This window comes from Lygodium microphyllum, chromosome 19, assembly GCF_053477565.2.
Source record: "Lygodium microphyllum isolate KBCC chromosome 19, Lygodium_microphyllum_v1.1.10, whole genome shotgun sequence".
NCBI lineage: Eukaryota > Viridiplantae > Streptophyta > Polypodiopsida > Schizaeales > Lygodiaceae > Lygodium > Lygodium microphyllum.
Genome location: NC_141153.1, coordinates 61,365,654 through 61,379,758, shown reverse-complemented (window position 1 = coordinate 61,379,758; position 14,105 = coordinate 61,365,654).

Here is a 14,105-nt window from a genome sequence, read left to right as displayed (position 1 = left end):
AGCACAGGTGCACCGAATGGAGAACTGCTAGGTCGAATTAAACCTCTATTTAGTAATTCTTCAACTTGACTCTGGATTTCTTTTTGCTCTATTTGATTGTGCCTATATGGTGCTTTGCAAGGTGGTTGTGTGCCAGGAATTAGATCAATCTTATGGTCTTCTGGACATGATGGAGGTAAACCTGGTGGTAGGTCTTCTGCAAAACAGTCCTTAAAATATGCAAGAAATTCCTTATGCCTAGGGTGCATATGATTTTCCTTTGCGTGCAATTCATTCACCCAAATGAGATATGATTTAGTATTCTTGCGTAGTGCACGTTTTGCTTGAGTATGCGAAAGTAGTGGAAAGATATGAGATGCATGCATACCAAATAATGTAATAGATTTTCCTTGAAAATTAATATTCATTGTGTGCGTAGAATAATCTATGTTTGGATTATGCTGGTGTCTCCATGGCATTCCTAAAATAATGTCACTTGACTGTAATGGGACAACTAAGAAATTTCTTCTTTCAATGTATGGACCAATTTGGATTTCTAAATCTTGGACTTCTTGTGTGCCATTGTACCTAGTGCCTAAAAATGCAGCTTTTATGCGATAATGCGTAGGTACAGTATGCAATTCTAATTCCTTTACCAATTTTGCTGAAATAAAGTCATGGGTACTACCGTCATCATGCAATATAGTTCTTTCTTTTCCATGCACCATACATTTCATAGTCAACAATGAATGTGAAGTAGGCATACCTGGTAAAGTGTCGGAAGTAGTAGTAATATCATGCTCCTCTTCAGTGAAATCCGGCATATCCTCATGCTCGTCTTCGTCCATGGCTCCAAGGTAGTTGATGTGTGCTGATGGCTTCTTTGAATGACAATTTGCTGCGAGATGCCCTGGCTGGTGACACTTGTAGCATACTATTGGCTTAGCTTTGGTCACATTATTTGCAATGGCTGGGAGTCTGGGTACATTTGGATTTGCTTGTGGAATAGGCTTAGGATTTGGATTGATAGTGGATGGTAATGCAGGTGGTTTAGGCCAATTCTTGCGGAAAGATGGTGATGAGAAACGACCTGGATTAAACCTTCTGAAATTGGAATTGAATTGTTTAGATCCATAATTACCATTGGCTTGGAATGGCTGTGGTCGTCGATCTCTTCCGCGTAACTTATCTTCAGTGTCGTGAGCTAAGGAGATGGCGTCTTCAAGGGTAGCAGGCTTGAACATGTTCACTTCAGCGTAGTAATGTCCAAGAAGTCCAGACATATACTTCCGCTTATGTGTCGTCTCTGGTACGTCTTCAAGCATGCGTAGCTGTAAGAGTGCATTCCAAAAACGCTCTGTATACTGTGGAATAGGCTCATGATCTCTCTGTTGAAGTAAATCCCATTGCTTGATAGCCTTCTCATGAAATTGCGGTGGAAGGAAATTTTGCATGAACTTCTTCTTGAAATCTTCCCATGTAGCAGGACATTCTATGCTCTTGCGGACTACAGTCCACCAAAGTGATGCTCTGTCTATCAGATGATTAGTAACACACTTGATTTTATCTTTTTCGGGATAAGTTTCCTCATGGAAATAGTCATCAAACTGGCTAATGAATGATAAAACAGTCTTTCCTTCTCTTATGCCATTGAAAGTGCGAAACTTGAAACTTCGTTTACTTATCTTGGATTCCTTGCGAATGGTTTGTGCTTCAAGAGTGGCGTCGATGGTACGGCGAATCAAATCTTCAGCTTGAGGTTCTTCTTTGTCAGTGGACGCTCTTTGTAGCTTTGTCAATTGCGCTTGCAAGGCTTGCCTAGCTCTTCGCTCTTCTTCCAATTGTAGCATGATTAAATCCAGCTTTTGTTCCATGGTAGGCTCAGGTAGATCATCTTCAGCCATAGGATCATCCATATGTGGGGTAGTCATCCTGTAAAACTCAACAAACCTTTCTCACTCAAAATCAGGTTAGCGGGATGAGCGTAGCTCAAATTTGGGGTTACAAGGCTATGTATTTTTGGGTATTTCTTCTTCAAATTTTCAGAAATTCTGCAATATTTCTGTCTCCGTTTGTTGAAAGTACTTCAACGAACTTGCAGATAGGTAGAACAGCTTGTTGCGAACAACTTTCCAGTTCAGAGTTTTTGCATACGAACAAGTCTTCTAGGAGTTTTAAGCACTAGTCAGTTGTGATTTAGTCTGACTTGCAGAGTTGCAGACTTAGCAGACTTGCAGAGTTGTTGACTTGCTGGACTTAGGCCGACTTGCAGAACGTGCAGAACTTGATTACAATTGACTTGCTGAACTTGACTTCAGAAGTACGAGACCCGGAGTTTGCCGACTTATCTGATCTATGTGACTTGCAGAAAGCCTTAAGCTTAAGTGATTAAGCTTAAGCTTATGAAGCTTAAGAAGGACTAAACAGGCCGTCGTTGATTTCGTGAGGGGGGGGCCGTTTTTTGGCCGTGCGAGATTTTCGGGCCTATCTTCTGATACGTCGAGGAGATTTGGGGAAACTTAAGCTTCCCTTAAGCTTTTAAAGCTTTGTAATTAAGCTTTTAGTGAAGAGGATTAAGACTTTTCTCACTGTTTTTCAACGACTTGTTGATGGAGATGATTGCGTGGTCCTCCGCCTGCAGAGCTTGGTCCTTCGCGATCTAACAGTGGAAACAAGGGTTCTTGATCGCCAGAAGTCTGCCTGTATCGACGGTTCGCGACGAGATTGACTGTAGAGCCCGTTTGTTCCTGGAGCTCCGCCTTCACCCGAGATTGGTAGCGATTGGAAGCTCTTGATCTCTGCTCCGCTCTGATACCACTGGTGCGCAGATCGGTCGCAGATAGCTCACGTGGTGAATCCTGGAAGGTCCCCAAGAACAAAATACTCTACCTTTTTGCACAAAAACCCATGTAAAAGCATGCATGACAAGAGGCAAGAGACAAATTGGGTTCAATCTCCCCCATGCCTTGTGTGAGCGCTTCACAAAGCATGTATTTTATGTATATTTCCAATCTTCATGCTCAATAATAGCCCAATTACAAAAATATAACAAGCTTTTAGCTTTTGAGTTTGCTTTCTACAAAAATAGGAAAATAAAGCTAATGGATGGTGCCCATAGAGTCTGGCACGCCCAATCTCAATGTCCAAATAGAAATAACATATCCGGGTGCATAAGCGCATACAAAATAATAATAAATAATCGATGTCTCTATAGACATAACAAAATATAGGCGTGGCGCCTATCAAAATCTAATCCAAAAGTCGAAAACCCGCTAGACTCCAATGCTTTCCTCCGCCACTGCTGCTATCTCTACACATCAACTGAAGCATTCACAATCTTTAGTAAAATAATACAATTAAACCGACAAAAGTGAATACCTAGCAGTCTTCAGCTACATAAATAAATCAACTGGTTAGAAATAAATCCTAACCTTAATTTATTACGAGTGCGCACTCTAAACTCATAAACGTTTATTAATTTAATATGCATTTTGCGGAATCACCCACTATGGAATCACCCATGTACACACTAAATTAATGAAATGCCCGAAAAGGACAGGCGTCCCCATCAACTTCTCGCACAAAGAATCCTCTTTGTGTATGAGCCCCGATCATCTAAGTTTACAGAATCCACCGTAAAACCTCACGGAATCCACCGTGGAATATGCCTCCTGGCATCACTATGTAGCAGAGAGGATACACCTGACACTACCGGGTGTGAGGATAGTCACGACCTTTAGCAAGGGTGACCTCATCGAACCTCGAGGGAAAGGCAAGGAAGGTTGGACATAATAGTCAAACCTACTAATGAGAGCAAGGACTTGTTGGAAGAGCTGATACAAGCACAAGTCGAACAACGAGGACTAGTGAGTGAGGCCATACCTAAGACAAGAAGATCAAGAGACAATGCCAAGGACGGGCTTTGGACTTACAAATATCATAGAAGATCCCAAAAGAAGCCCAAGCCTTATGGACGAAGGCATCGATGGAGGGTCAATACAATGCCGAGATGGATATCCAAAGCTTTGCTACGTGCTCAAGGGTATTATGCAGGTAACCGATGGGGATTTGGGTACCAAAACCCCTTGCTAAAAATCTCTATCAAAGCTGAAGACCAGATTGCATCAAAAGCAATGAAGCACAGGAGGAATTCTAAGAGAAACTCCAAGTCTCGAGGCAAGAAATCAAACATGAGTGTTTGAAAGAGAGAGCCTCAGCCTAGCATGCTTAATAAGCAACTGTCATATGTAACCATTGAGCGCGCACAAAGACCACTAGTGCTCAAGGAGCTTTTGACTTCCCAAGAGGATAACAGGCATCATAGGCACAACATTGCTCACGGCAAGGCTGATTTCTCAACAAAGCAAATGTCACAATTGTCTACTAGCCTCGAGCAAATCATTCATCTAGTGCCAAGTCCACCTAAGAGTCCTAGATCTCCTACATCCTCTTGTTTGGACATAGGAAGCATAGCAGCAGCCGTCGTTAGAAGCGACTGCTCACTCCCAATCTCTATCTCCATCTAAGCTTCCAAATGTTTAAGAGGTGGGACATGACACTAGCCATAGCTCTTGGCCCAAGGATATGCCTGTGCAACCTAATGTGACTAGATCAACTCACGCTCAATCTACACGAATGAATGCTCAAAGGGCAACAAAAGACACGACCACTTCCGATCGCCCTAGGGACTTGACACCGCAATCCACCAAGAGTAGCTAGCCCACTGGACTAGCCGCTACTTCCAATCAGGGCTAAGGACCAACCAAGCATATCAATGGTTGACCTAGTCCAAGGTCCTGAGTTGTTGAGAGATGCACCTTCATTAACCAAGAAAAAGAGGAGAAAACAATGAAAACAACAACAGTTACAGGTGGTTGTGGACCCCAAGAACATTGACACCAAGAGTGTTGGAGAGCTGAGGAATAAAGCATCGAGTCCATCCACCAATGACCCGATTGACGCCTCTCCTAATAGCGGTGAAACTTCAGACACATTCGTGTGCTCTAAAAAATCAAAGCAGTCGTTACCATCAATGGCTGCTTGCAACACTCAATCCACTGACAATAGAACTCGCATTGACCAATCAAAAGTGGATACAATGCTGTCACAACAGGTTGACAAATCTATACCAATCACATCCAAGGAGAACCATGACGCAATAACAAAGCCTCAGAGAAACATGGAAACCCCAAGAGCATAAGAAATCCTAGCGTTGGCCAAACTTGCTCTTCTAGGCCTGAGTCCCCAGCTATGTTAAAGCCCAGGCAAACTCCTAGAACCTTGCATGAGATAGAAACCAAGCAAGCCCTCGTTGAACATATAAGTGTCACAGAATGCTTAACCGAGGTGGATGCTAAGCTCAAAGTGTTCACATGTGTCTATGTCCTGGCAGACATGGGCACATTCCCTAAAGAGCAGCTTGAAGAATACTTGCCATTTCCCTTATCCTGGGAGGAGCAAGAACATCTTGAGAAGCACTATAACAAGCTCTTTTATGAACGCATGTGACTCATCTCTGATGAGGAAGCCGACGAACTACGCTTAACTGTCACATTCAATGAGGTACTCTGCTAACCAAATCTCTTAGAGATAGAGCAACTAAAGCGACTATCAGAGGGTTGGAGTCAATTTGAACAATGTTGGTGTGAAAATTGCGTTGCAATGGCCAAACTAGGAGCCCAGATCATGACAGTCTCAGAGGAGCGATTGGCCAAATGGCGGTCTCAAAGAGACCCAACCTATGTGGCACCAACTTCCTTTCGAGTGTTGACTGCCATTCGGGGTACGAACTTAGCTGAAACTAGCCAAGAGAACTCTTTGTCCAATAAGGTTCTCATTGAGGAGGAGTTACATGTTGCCAGTAGACTCGGACAAGGTTCCATGCTACTCGATGTCGCAAAATATCTATCGGTATTGAGTAAGCTGCCATGAGTACTAGATGCGTGTGCCATGCTCTAGTACAATCCGAAGTTCTACAATTGGCTTTTATCCTCGTAAAGTGACATGGATTTGTAGATATGTATATAAATAAACAATGACTTTTGTGACCCTGTATAGACAATGTCAACACACACAAGCAATGATAGTCAAGTGCAGGGAGAAGAGTTGGGTTCAAGAGGCTAAGCTCCTCAGGTCCTCCTCTCACCGCACATTTAGAATTTATGTGACCATTACCGCCTCCAGGTGGAGGGCATGCAACCCTCATCACCACCAAAGGAAGCTCTGACCAACATCTCTGAGGGTGTGGATAGGGTACCATCCCTTCCCATACACCTTTTCCCTTTATGGTCTATCCTTCCAAGGATGAGCCCTACCCCGCTCCCTGACAACCAGTCTATGCAACTCAGCATAAGCCAAGATTTGCTTATGGCTGGAGGCAAAACAAACATCATCACACGGGCCATCCCTCTACTACAACCACTGCATGCCTCACCTCTTCCCTCCTCGTCATATGCACTTGATAACCCACACTATAATCCCTTCCATGCAAATGGTTTTATCATGTATCAAGGCCTAATCCTTGGTTCACATTTTGCAGGTGCCCCTATGTGGAAGACATGGAGCACCTAGGGCAGTTGGCTTGCAAAGACGCTCTCTGTCGTCGAAGGGAACATGCAGCACAAGCTACTCCGCCGATGCGCTATGTGCCTAGCCTCAAAAGGTATGCAAAGAAACGAGGCCCCAAGTGACACCGCCCTGGACGTAGGCCGAAAAATCCCCAGGCCAGGGGAATAGAAGCTCAAGGGAGCACACAAGGTGTGGCAACACCGGATTTGAGGGCCCCCAACAAACGCTCGGTCATCAGGTGCTCGTAAAGCGGAGAGGGCAACTTGAGACAAGGAAGAATTTGATGCATTGTTCAAAAGCATTTTGGAAACGGTTGCGGCCATAGACTACACCATTTAGGTCCCGGTCGACATCTTCCCTGCCCAACTTCACAGGAGCCCCTCACCAGCAAAGCCTCAGTCGCCTGACCACCCGGACTCACCCCGCCTTGTGCAAATAGAGTAGCCCTATGTTGTATAAAAGGCTTATCAAATGCTACCTGGCCATGATTTTTTGTCTTTAAATGGTTAAGTATTGACACGTTTCCCCATTGTACAAACTTTTCATATCTGCGTTTAATATAGCCGCACCACTGAGAGAGGCTGATTTTGAAGGCTGAAGTGAAGGAGAAGAATCAAGGTTCGAGCAAGCAAGCAACAGGTAAGAAGCTCTCCCATTCTTCCACTCTCTTTCTTGGATAGTGCCTATGGAGGTACCAGAAGCAGGGACGAGCAAAAATCTCAGATTATTGTGAGATTTGGTGTGCGAGCAGATCACTATATATTCTGCAGACGAGCCCTTGAGGGCTTTTTCGCAGTTATTTTGGGCGTTTAAGGCAGTTTTAGGCCTTGTTTTAGAGCCGCAAGGTTGCGGACAACAGTTTCAAGGTACACTGTGATTTCGGCTGTATAGACGGAAAGTGGGTGCACAGGTTACAGATTGCGAATTTGTAATTTTTGAGGTATTTTCAAGAAGCAAACATAAGGTTTATCTGCAAATAGGTTGCAGATTACATGTACTATTGAGCAGCCAGTGAAAAAAGTTGCTTGGTGTATTGTTGTGCACGTGTTGTGAAAGCTTGCAGAAGACTAGCTTGAAGTGTTGTTCTTGTTTGTGATAATGATAGAGAACACTGGAAATCCCAAGAAAAGGAGTGAGAGCTGGTTATCCCTCTGACTGCAGATGAATTAAAAGCATGGAAAGAATGGAATGCGAAAGACAAAAAGGTGATGTACTGGTTATCTACAGTCATTGATAATAAAATGTTGGGACATATCGGGAATGCAAAAACTTCACATGCAGCTTGGACAATTTTTGAGAACATGTTTTCAGTAAATACAAAGGCACGAAAAATTCAACTCAAGCAAGAGTTGAATGGCTTGAAGAAAGGGAAAATGCCTGTCAATGAGTATGTGTTGAAGGTGAGGAGCATTGCAGATGTATTAGCAGCGATTGATGCAATGCTTGATGATGATGATTTGGTTTCATCCACTTTGAGTGGTCTTAACAATGAGAAGGCATGGAAATCATTTGTTACTTCAGTATATGTACAGAAGCCATTTGCAGATTGTGATGAGTTGATCTCTCTCATGATTACCGAAGGGATCAATATGTAGGGTGACTCATTTGAAAAAAATGGTGAACAGGTTCAAGCATTTTACTCAAGTTCGGGAAGGGGACATGGTAGATTCTCTTCAAGACCTCTTCGAGAGGCCGTGGTATGGGACATGCTGGTGATAACCAGCAAAACAGGTTCAATCAGCAATTTGGTGAAATGCAAGTTTCAGGAGGCCGAGGAAAATTTAGAGGCAGGGAGAGTTCTAGAGGAAGAGGTGGATGGCAGAATAGAGGTTCTGGATATTTTGCTATTGTTTGCCATTATTGTGGCAAAACAGGCCATATTGTAGTCCATTGCTATGCAAAGAAGGATGATATTCATAGTGGTAAATTGCAGCAAGGAAACTATGCATCATCTTCACGACAAAATGAAGATAAAAATGAGCATCTGTTTGTTATGCAACATATGATGAATGCAGTTACAGGAAAGGAGACACATGATGATGTATGGTATGTCAATTCATGTGCATCTAATCATATGACCAGTCATGTTGAATTGTTTGGAGAGATGCATGACTTACAAAACCCAGGTTATGTGCAGACAGGTGATGATTCATGCCACCTAATTTCACACATTGGAAAGGTTCCCTTGTCCTTGTATGATGGTCAGACAAAGATTCTGATAGATGTATTACGTGTGCCATCAATTACAAAGAATCTAGTGTCTATTGGCCAAATGGTAGAGTAGGGGTTGCAGGTCCGATTCAATGCAAAAGGTTGTTTTGTAGAAGACTTTAATGATAAGTGTAGGTTGGTCGCAAAAGGAAGTAGAGTTGGCCGAATGTTCACTTTAGACGCTGGAATTCCTACAATGGATACTGCTATGTATACTAAAGAAAAAGGAGTAGTTGCAGATATTGAAATATGGCATAAATATATTGGACATGCAAATGTGCAAAGGTTGAAATTAATGCAGTCTAGAGGATTGGTTACATGGTTGCCTTCTTTTAGAGTTGCAGAATTGCATAAAGTCTATGAGGCATGCCAGTTTGGTAAGCAGGCAAGACAACCCTTCTCACATGACAAAGAAGTGAGTAGAAAAATACTTGATGTAGTGCATATAGATATTTGGGATCCTACAGAGAATATATCTCTTGGTGGCAGCAAATACTTTGTCACATTTATTGATGACTATTCAAGGAAGTTATGGGTATACTTCATGAAGGAAAAGAGTGATGTGTTTGAGCACTTCAAATCTTTTAAGGCAGCTGTTGAAGTGCTTGAGATCAGATGGAGGGGGAGAGTACCTCTCTAATGAGTTCAATGGCTTCTTGAGGACTCATGGGATAAAGAGACAATTTACTTGCAGGTATACCCCACAGCAAAATGGGGTTGTAGAAAGAAAAAATAAGCATATTGCAGAAGTCACACTGGCATTAATGGTTGAAAAGAATATGCCCAAAATTTTTTGGTCTAAGGCTGTCCATATTATTGTCTACATTATGAACAGAACTCCCACAGTTGCAGTTCATGGGATGAATCCTGAAGAGTGCTTTACTAGCAAGAAGCCTGATGTATCGCACTTGAAGGTATTTGGATGTGTTGCATATGTTCATGTTCCAGATGAGCTACGGAAGAAGCATGATCCAAAGGCTAAAAAATGTATTTTTATTGGGTACTCTTTAGAGCAACAGGGCATCACTGTTATAACCTTGTCATAGGTGAGTTCAGAGTGAGCAGGGATGTTATCTTTGATGAGATGGGCAGCTGGTATGCACCTGTTGTTGGTGATGTATTAGATGATGATAATGATCAGGATAGCTATATGTAGAAAGATAAACAAGAATCACGGAGTCTTAGTGGACCAGAAACATCATTTGGTACTACATCTACAGTGAGCCCTTGGTCTGGGGGGAGACTAAGGAGTAGCCCCACATCTTCAGGTGGATCTATAAGTGTTGCAGGGAAGGACAAAGGAAAGAAGAAAGTGTTGGATGGTAATGATGCATCTACCAATCATTTGGGATTTGATGGAGATTCTAGTGGCTCGGAGAGTTTGGATTATGAGCTTGGCATTCTTTCAGTCAGGACACCAGGTGTACAAGGAGCTCATAGTAATGTAAAGGCTCCATTGAGTGATCCGGTGGTACGCAGATCTAGCAGGGTCAGATACCTTGTTAAGAGATTTGGTTTTGAAGGGTATGCAGCTCCCCATTATGCTTATATGGTGAAACTAGTTGAGGATGTTGAGCCCACTTGTTTTGAGGATGTTGTTGGTCATGCTCATTGGGATGCAGCAATGGATGAGGAGATGGCTGCATTAGAAGCCAATAATTGGGATTTGGTACCCTTACCTAAGGGTAAGAAAGCTATTGGTTGCAAGTGGGTTTACAAAGTCAAGCATAATGTAGACGGTTCAGTTAGCAGGTATAAGGCTAGGCTAGTTGCAAAAGGCTATGCTCAAACATATGGCATAGATTATGAAGAGACATTCAGTCCAGTTGCTAGAATGGAAATTGTTAGGTGTGTGATTGCCTTGGCAATAGCCAAAGGTTGAAGTTTGCAGCAAATGGATGTTAAGAATGCCTTCTTGCATGGTGAATTGCAAGAAGAAGTGTATATGGAGCAGCCAACAAGTTATGAGGATTTAGAGCATCCCACATATGTCTGCAGGTTAAAGAAGGCACTTTATGGACTGAAGCAAGCACCTAGAGCATAGTCTAACAAGATTGAAGAGTATCTTGTCAATATTGGATTTTATATTTTTGATGATAATTACTCACTTTATGTGAGAAAGGGAGATGCAGGTTTGGTCATCATAGTCATCTATGTGGATGACTTGATTATTACAGGTGACAGTGATAATGGGATTGCTGAAGTTAAGGACTTCTTGAAGAAGAAACTTGAGATGAAAGATTTGGGTGAGCGCTGAGATACTTTCTTGGTATTGAGGTGATCAGATGTCATGATGGTATATGGTTGTCCCAAAGGCAGTATGGCTTAGATATGTTATCCAAGTATGGTATGACAGCATGTAAGCCTCTTTCACTACCATTGGAGCAAAATGTGAAGTTGAGTGCTGACGTTGGGGATGAGATAGAAGACCCTACTATGTTCAGGAGGATAGTGGGGAGTTTGATTTACATGACTATCACAAGGCTAGACTTGAGCTATGTTGTTGGCCTTGTTAGTCTATTTATGCAGATGCCTAGAAAGCCTCATTTGGATGCAGTTAGACGTATATTGAGATATGTGAGGTCCACTTTACATTATGGACTTTTTTATGAGGCAGGTAAGGACGTACATGTCTTTGGATACATAGATGCAGATTGGGATGGTAGCATGTCAGACAGAAGATCTACAAGTGGATTCATGTTTTCCCTTAGTAGTGTAGTAGTTACATGGAGCAGCAAAAAGTAACCTACAGTTGCTTTATTGAGTATAGAGGCTCAATATAGAGGTGTTGCTATGGCAGTAAGTGAGGTGGTATGGCTGCAAAAGTTATTAGGTGATTTGGCCGTGCAGGGAGATGGTCTAGTTGTCATTCATTGTGACAACATGAGCAGCATACAACTAGCTAGGAATCCAATATTTCATGCTAGGACAAAACACTAGCTAGGAATCTAGTGTTCCATGCTAGGAAAAAACACATTGAGGAGCACTACCACTTTGTGAGAGAGAAGGTACTTGCAAGAGAGATTGACTTGGTATATGTCAATATACAGGATCAGATAGCTGACATTTTTACAAAGGCATTGGGTGTAGAGAAGCTTCAAAAGTTTCGAAGCTTACTTGGAGTTGCAGAGATAGAATTGAGCTTGAGGGGTAGTGTTGAGATGGCAAGCTCAACACATGCGGACATTGATGATGGACCGCCTGGCTAGATGAGTCCGCACATCTATACTTAGCATGTTGGTGGTCATTATGATACTCACATGACCACTGACTTATCACTTATTATATTTAGTTTGTTACACCTACCTACAACTAGCAAATATATAACTCCAGTCAATTAATGTAGTCAGCTATGCACTGTTTGACTTAGAAGGCCACTTTCCTTTATGTTGTATCTTATCTATACTTTGTGTATATTGTATAGTGTATGGAAGAAGAAGAAGAAACTAGCAAGAAAACGTTTTGGCCTCTATCTCTCTTCTTGTGTTCTTGAGTGAGCTTCCTCTTGTGTATACAATGTGTGTTTGACGCAGCAGCTCAAGCATATCCCCCCATCATGAGATTCTTGACAGGACTTTGAGAAAAAACTCAAAGAAGAACTGCAAACCAGAGAGCCATGTTTGGTCTACCCACAGAAGAGCCTGAGGGTGCCCAGGTTCTCGAGCGCATTATTGCTACAAGAAGAAGAAGACGAGAAGTAAAGAGTGCAAGCACGGCCACAACAGCTTCATGACAAGCCCATGCCACTATACGAGGATCACCATCCCATCAACTGGCCACAAGAGCTGACTATCTGGCAACAACGGGAGCTCCAATCCCGACCCTTCGAGTTCTCCTTCCTCTACCCATGAGCCTTGGACCGAGTCTTATCCTTGGAGGTAGTGGAAAGGATCATTCATTTGGACCAAACCTGGAGTGGATTACGATAGGGGATGCATGGTAGGTATGACTTCCCAAAGATCTACAACATCAACACAGCAACTCCCAAGGAATGCATGACCTTTAAAGTAGGGGACTTGCGTCCATCCATCAATTGTTTCATTGAGGATTTATCTTCCTGTCACCTAGACCCAGCCTTCATAATTATACTTGTAATTACCTTAGGACCATTAGATTTTTGCTTAAACAAAAGCCACCAGAGTTGAGGAAGCCCACCTTCTCCAACTCTTTTTTACATTAACCTAGAAATAGATAGATGTGCTATGGGTTTGAGGATCCTTGAGGACATGAGCGATAGACACTGTACAAGGTGCAATCATCCTTTCTTTTCAACCACACCTCTTAATGCAAAGGCTAGAATCAAGGAATACCTATAGACCCGTGCTTTTTTGGCTAAGTCCCTAAAACCACCTTGTGAATCGTCTGAGGAAGATTAAGGTAGAGCCTAAGAGCACCCCTTGCATCAAAATGCCGGCTATAATCATCTACTCAAAAAAAAAAGAGAAAAAGAAAAAGACAAAGACAAAGAAAGAAAAAGTGGAAACACTAGATCCCCCAAAAGCATGTACCTTCCTTGTCCAAGCCCAAGGTTGGACAAGGAAGGCACATACAATGATGTGTGGTGCTTTTGGGGGATCAAGTGGAAACACTAGATCCCCCAAAAGCAAGGGCAGGACACCACCGAGGGCTTGCCCAAGCCCAAGGTTGGACCCCTCTCCCAGTTCCACAAGCACTTGTACCATGCACTACACAATAAGGCCGAGACACCGCCAAGTAGTGCACCTTCTTTTCTTTCAAGTACAAACAAAGGCATCAATCACCGCGACTACGGTGGTCCCATCATCCATGCAATACACCCCCAGCTCCCACCACCTTAACCGGGTGATCCATTTCTTTCTAAGCCCAATTCCTCTGCAGCACCGTCATCATCGACTCACACAACTGCCCTTTCTCATCAAACCTTCATCAGCTCAAAATCACATTGTCCTCGAACCAGCAACCGCTTATAAATGGGGCCATCTTATGTGACAATGTCACCATGCAAGCACAACAAAGCAAGGGGACTGCAATAGCCCTAGTCAAAAAGTGAATGAAGAAGCTCATTTGGACTAGCGCAAGAGAAGGCAACCACGGAAGGCCAAGGGAGGGATCCTTCTAAAACCATATTCAATTTCAAGATGGATCAGCCCACCAGCCTCTCTTCACACAAGGATATGTCCAACACCATATTCAGTTTCAAGGACAAACTCTCTCATGGCCAATAGCCAAGGAGGATCCCCCCAAGTCTAATTTCAGTCACCACCTTAAGAAGGGGGTTTGCCTTAACACCATCGCCAATTTCAAAGGCAAACCTCCACCATAACTAGCTCCCCCCAAAGGGACACTCCAACACCATCTTTAATTCCAAA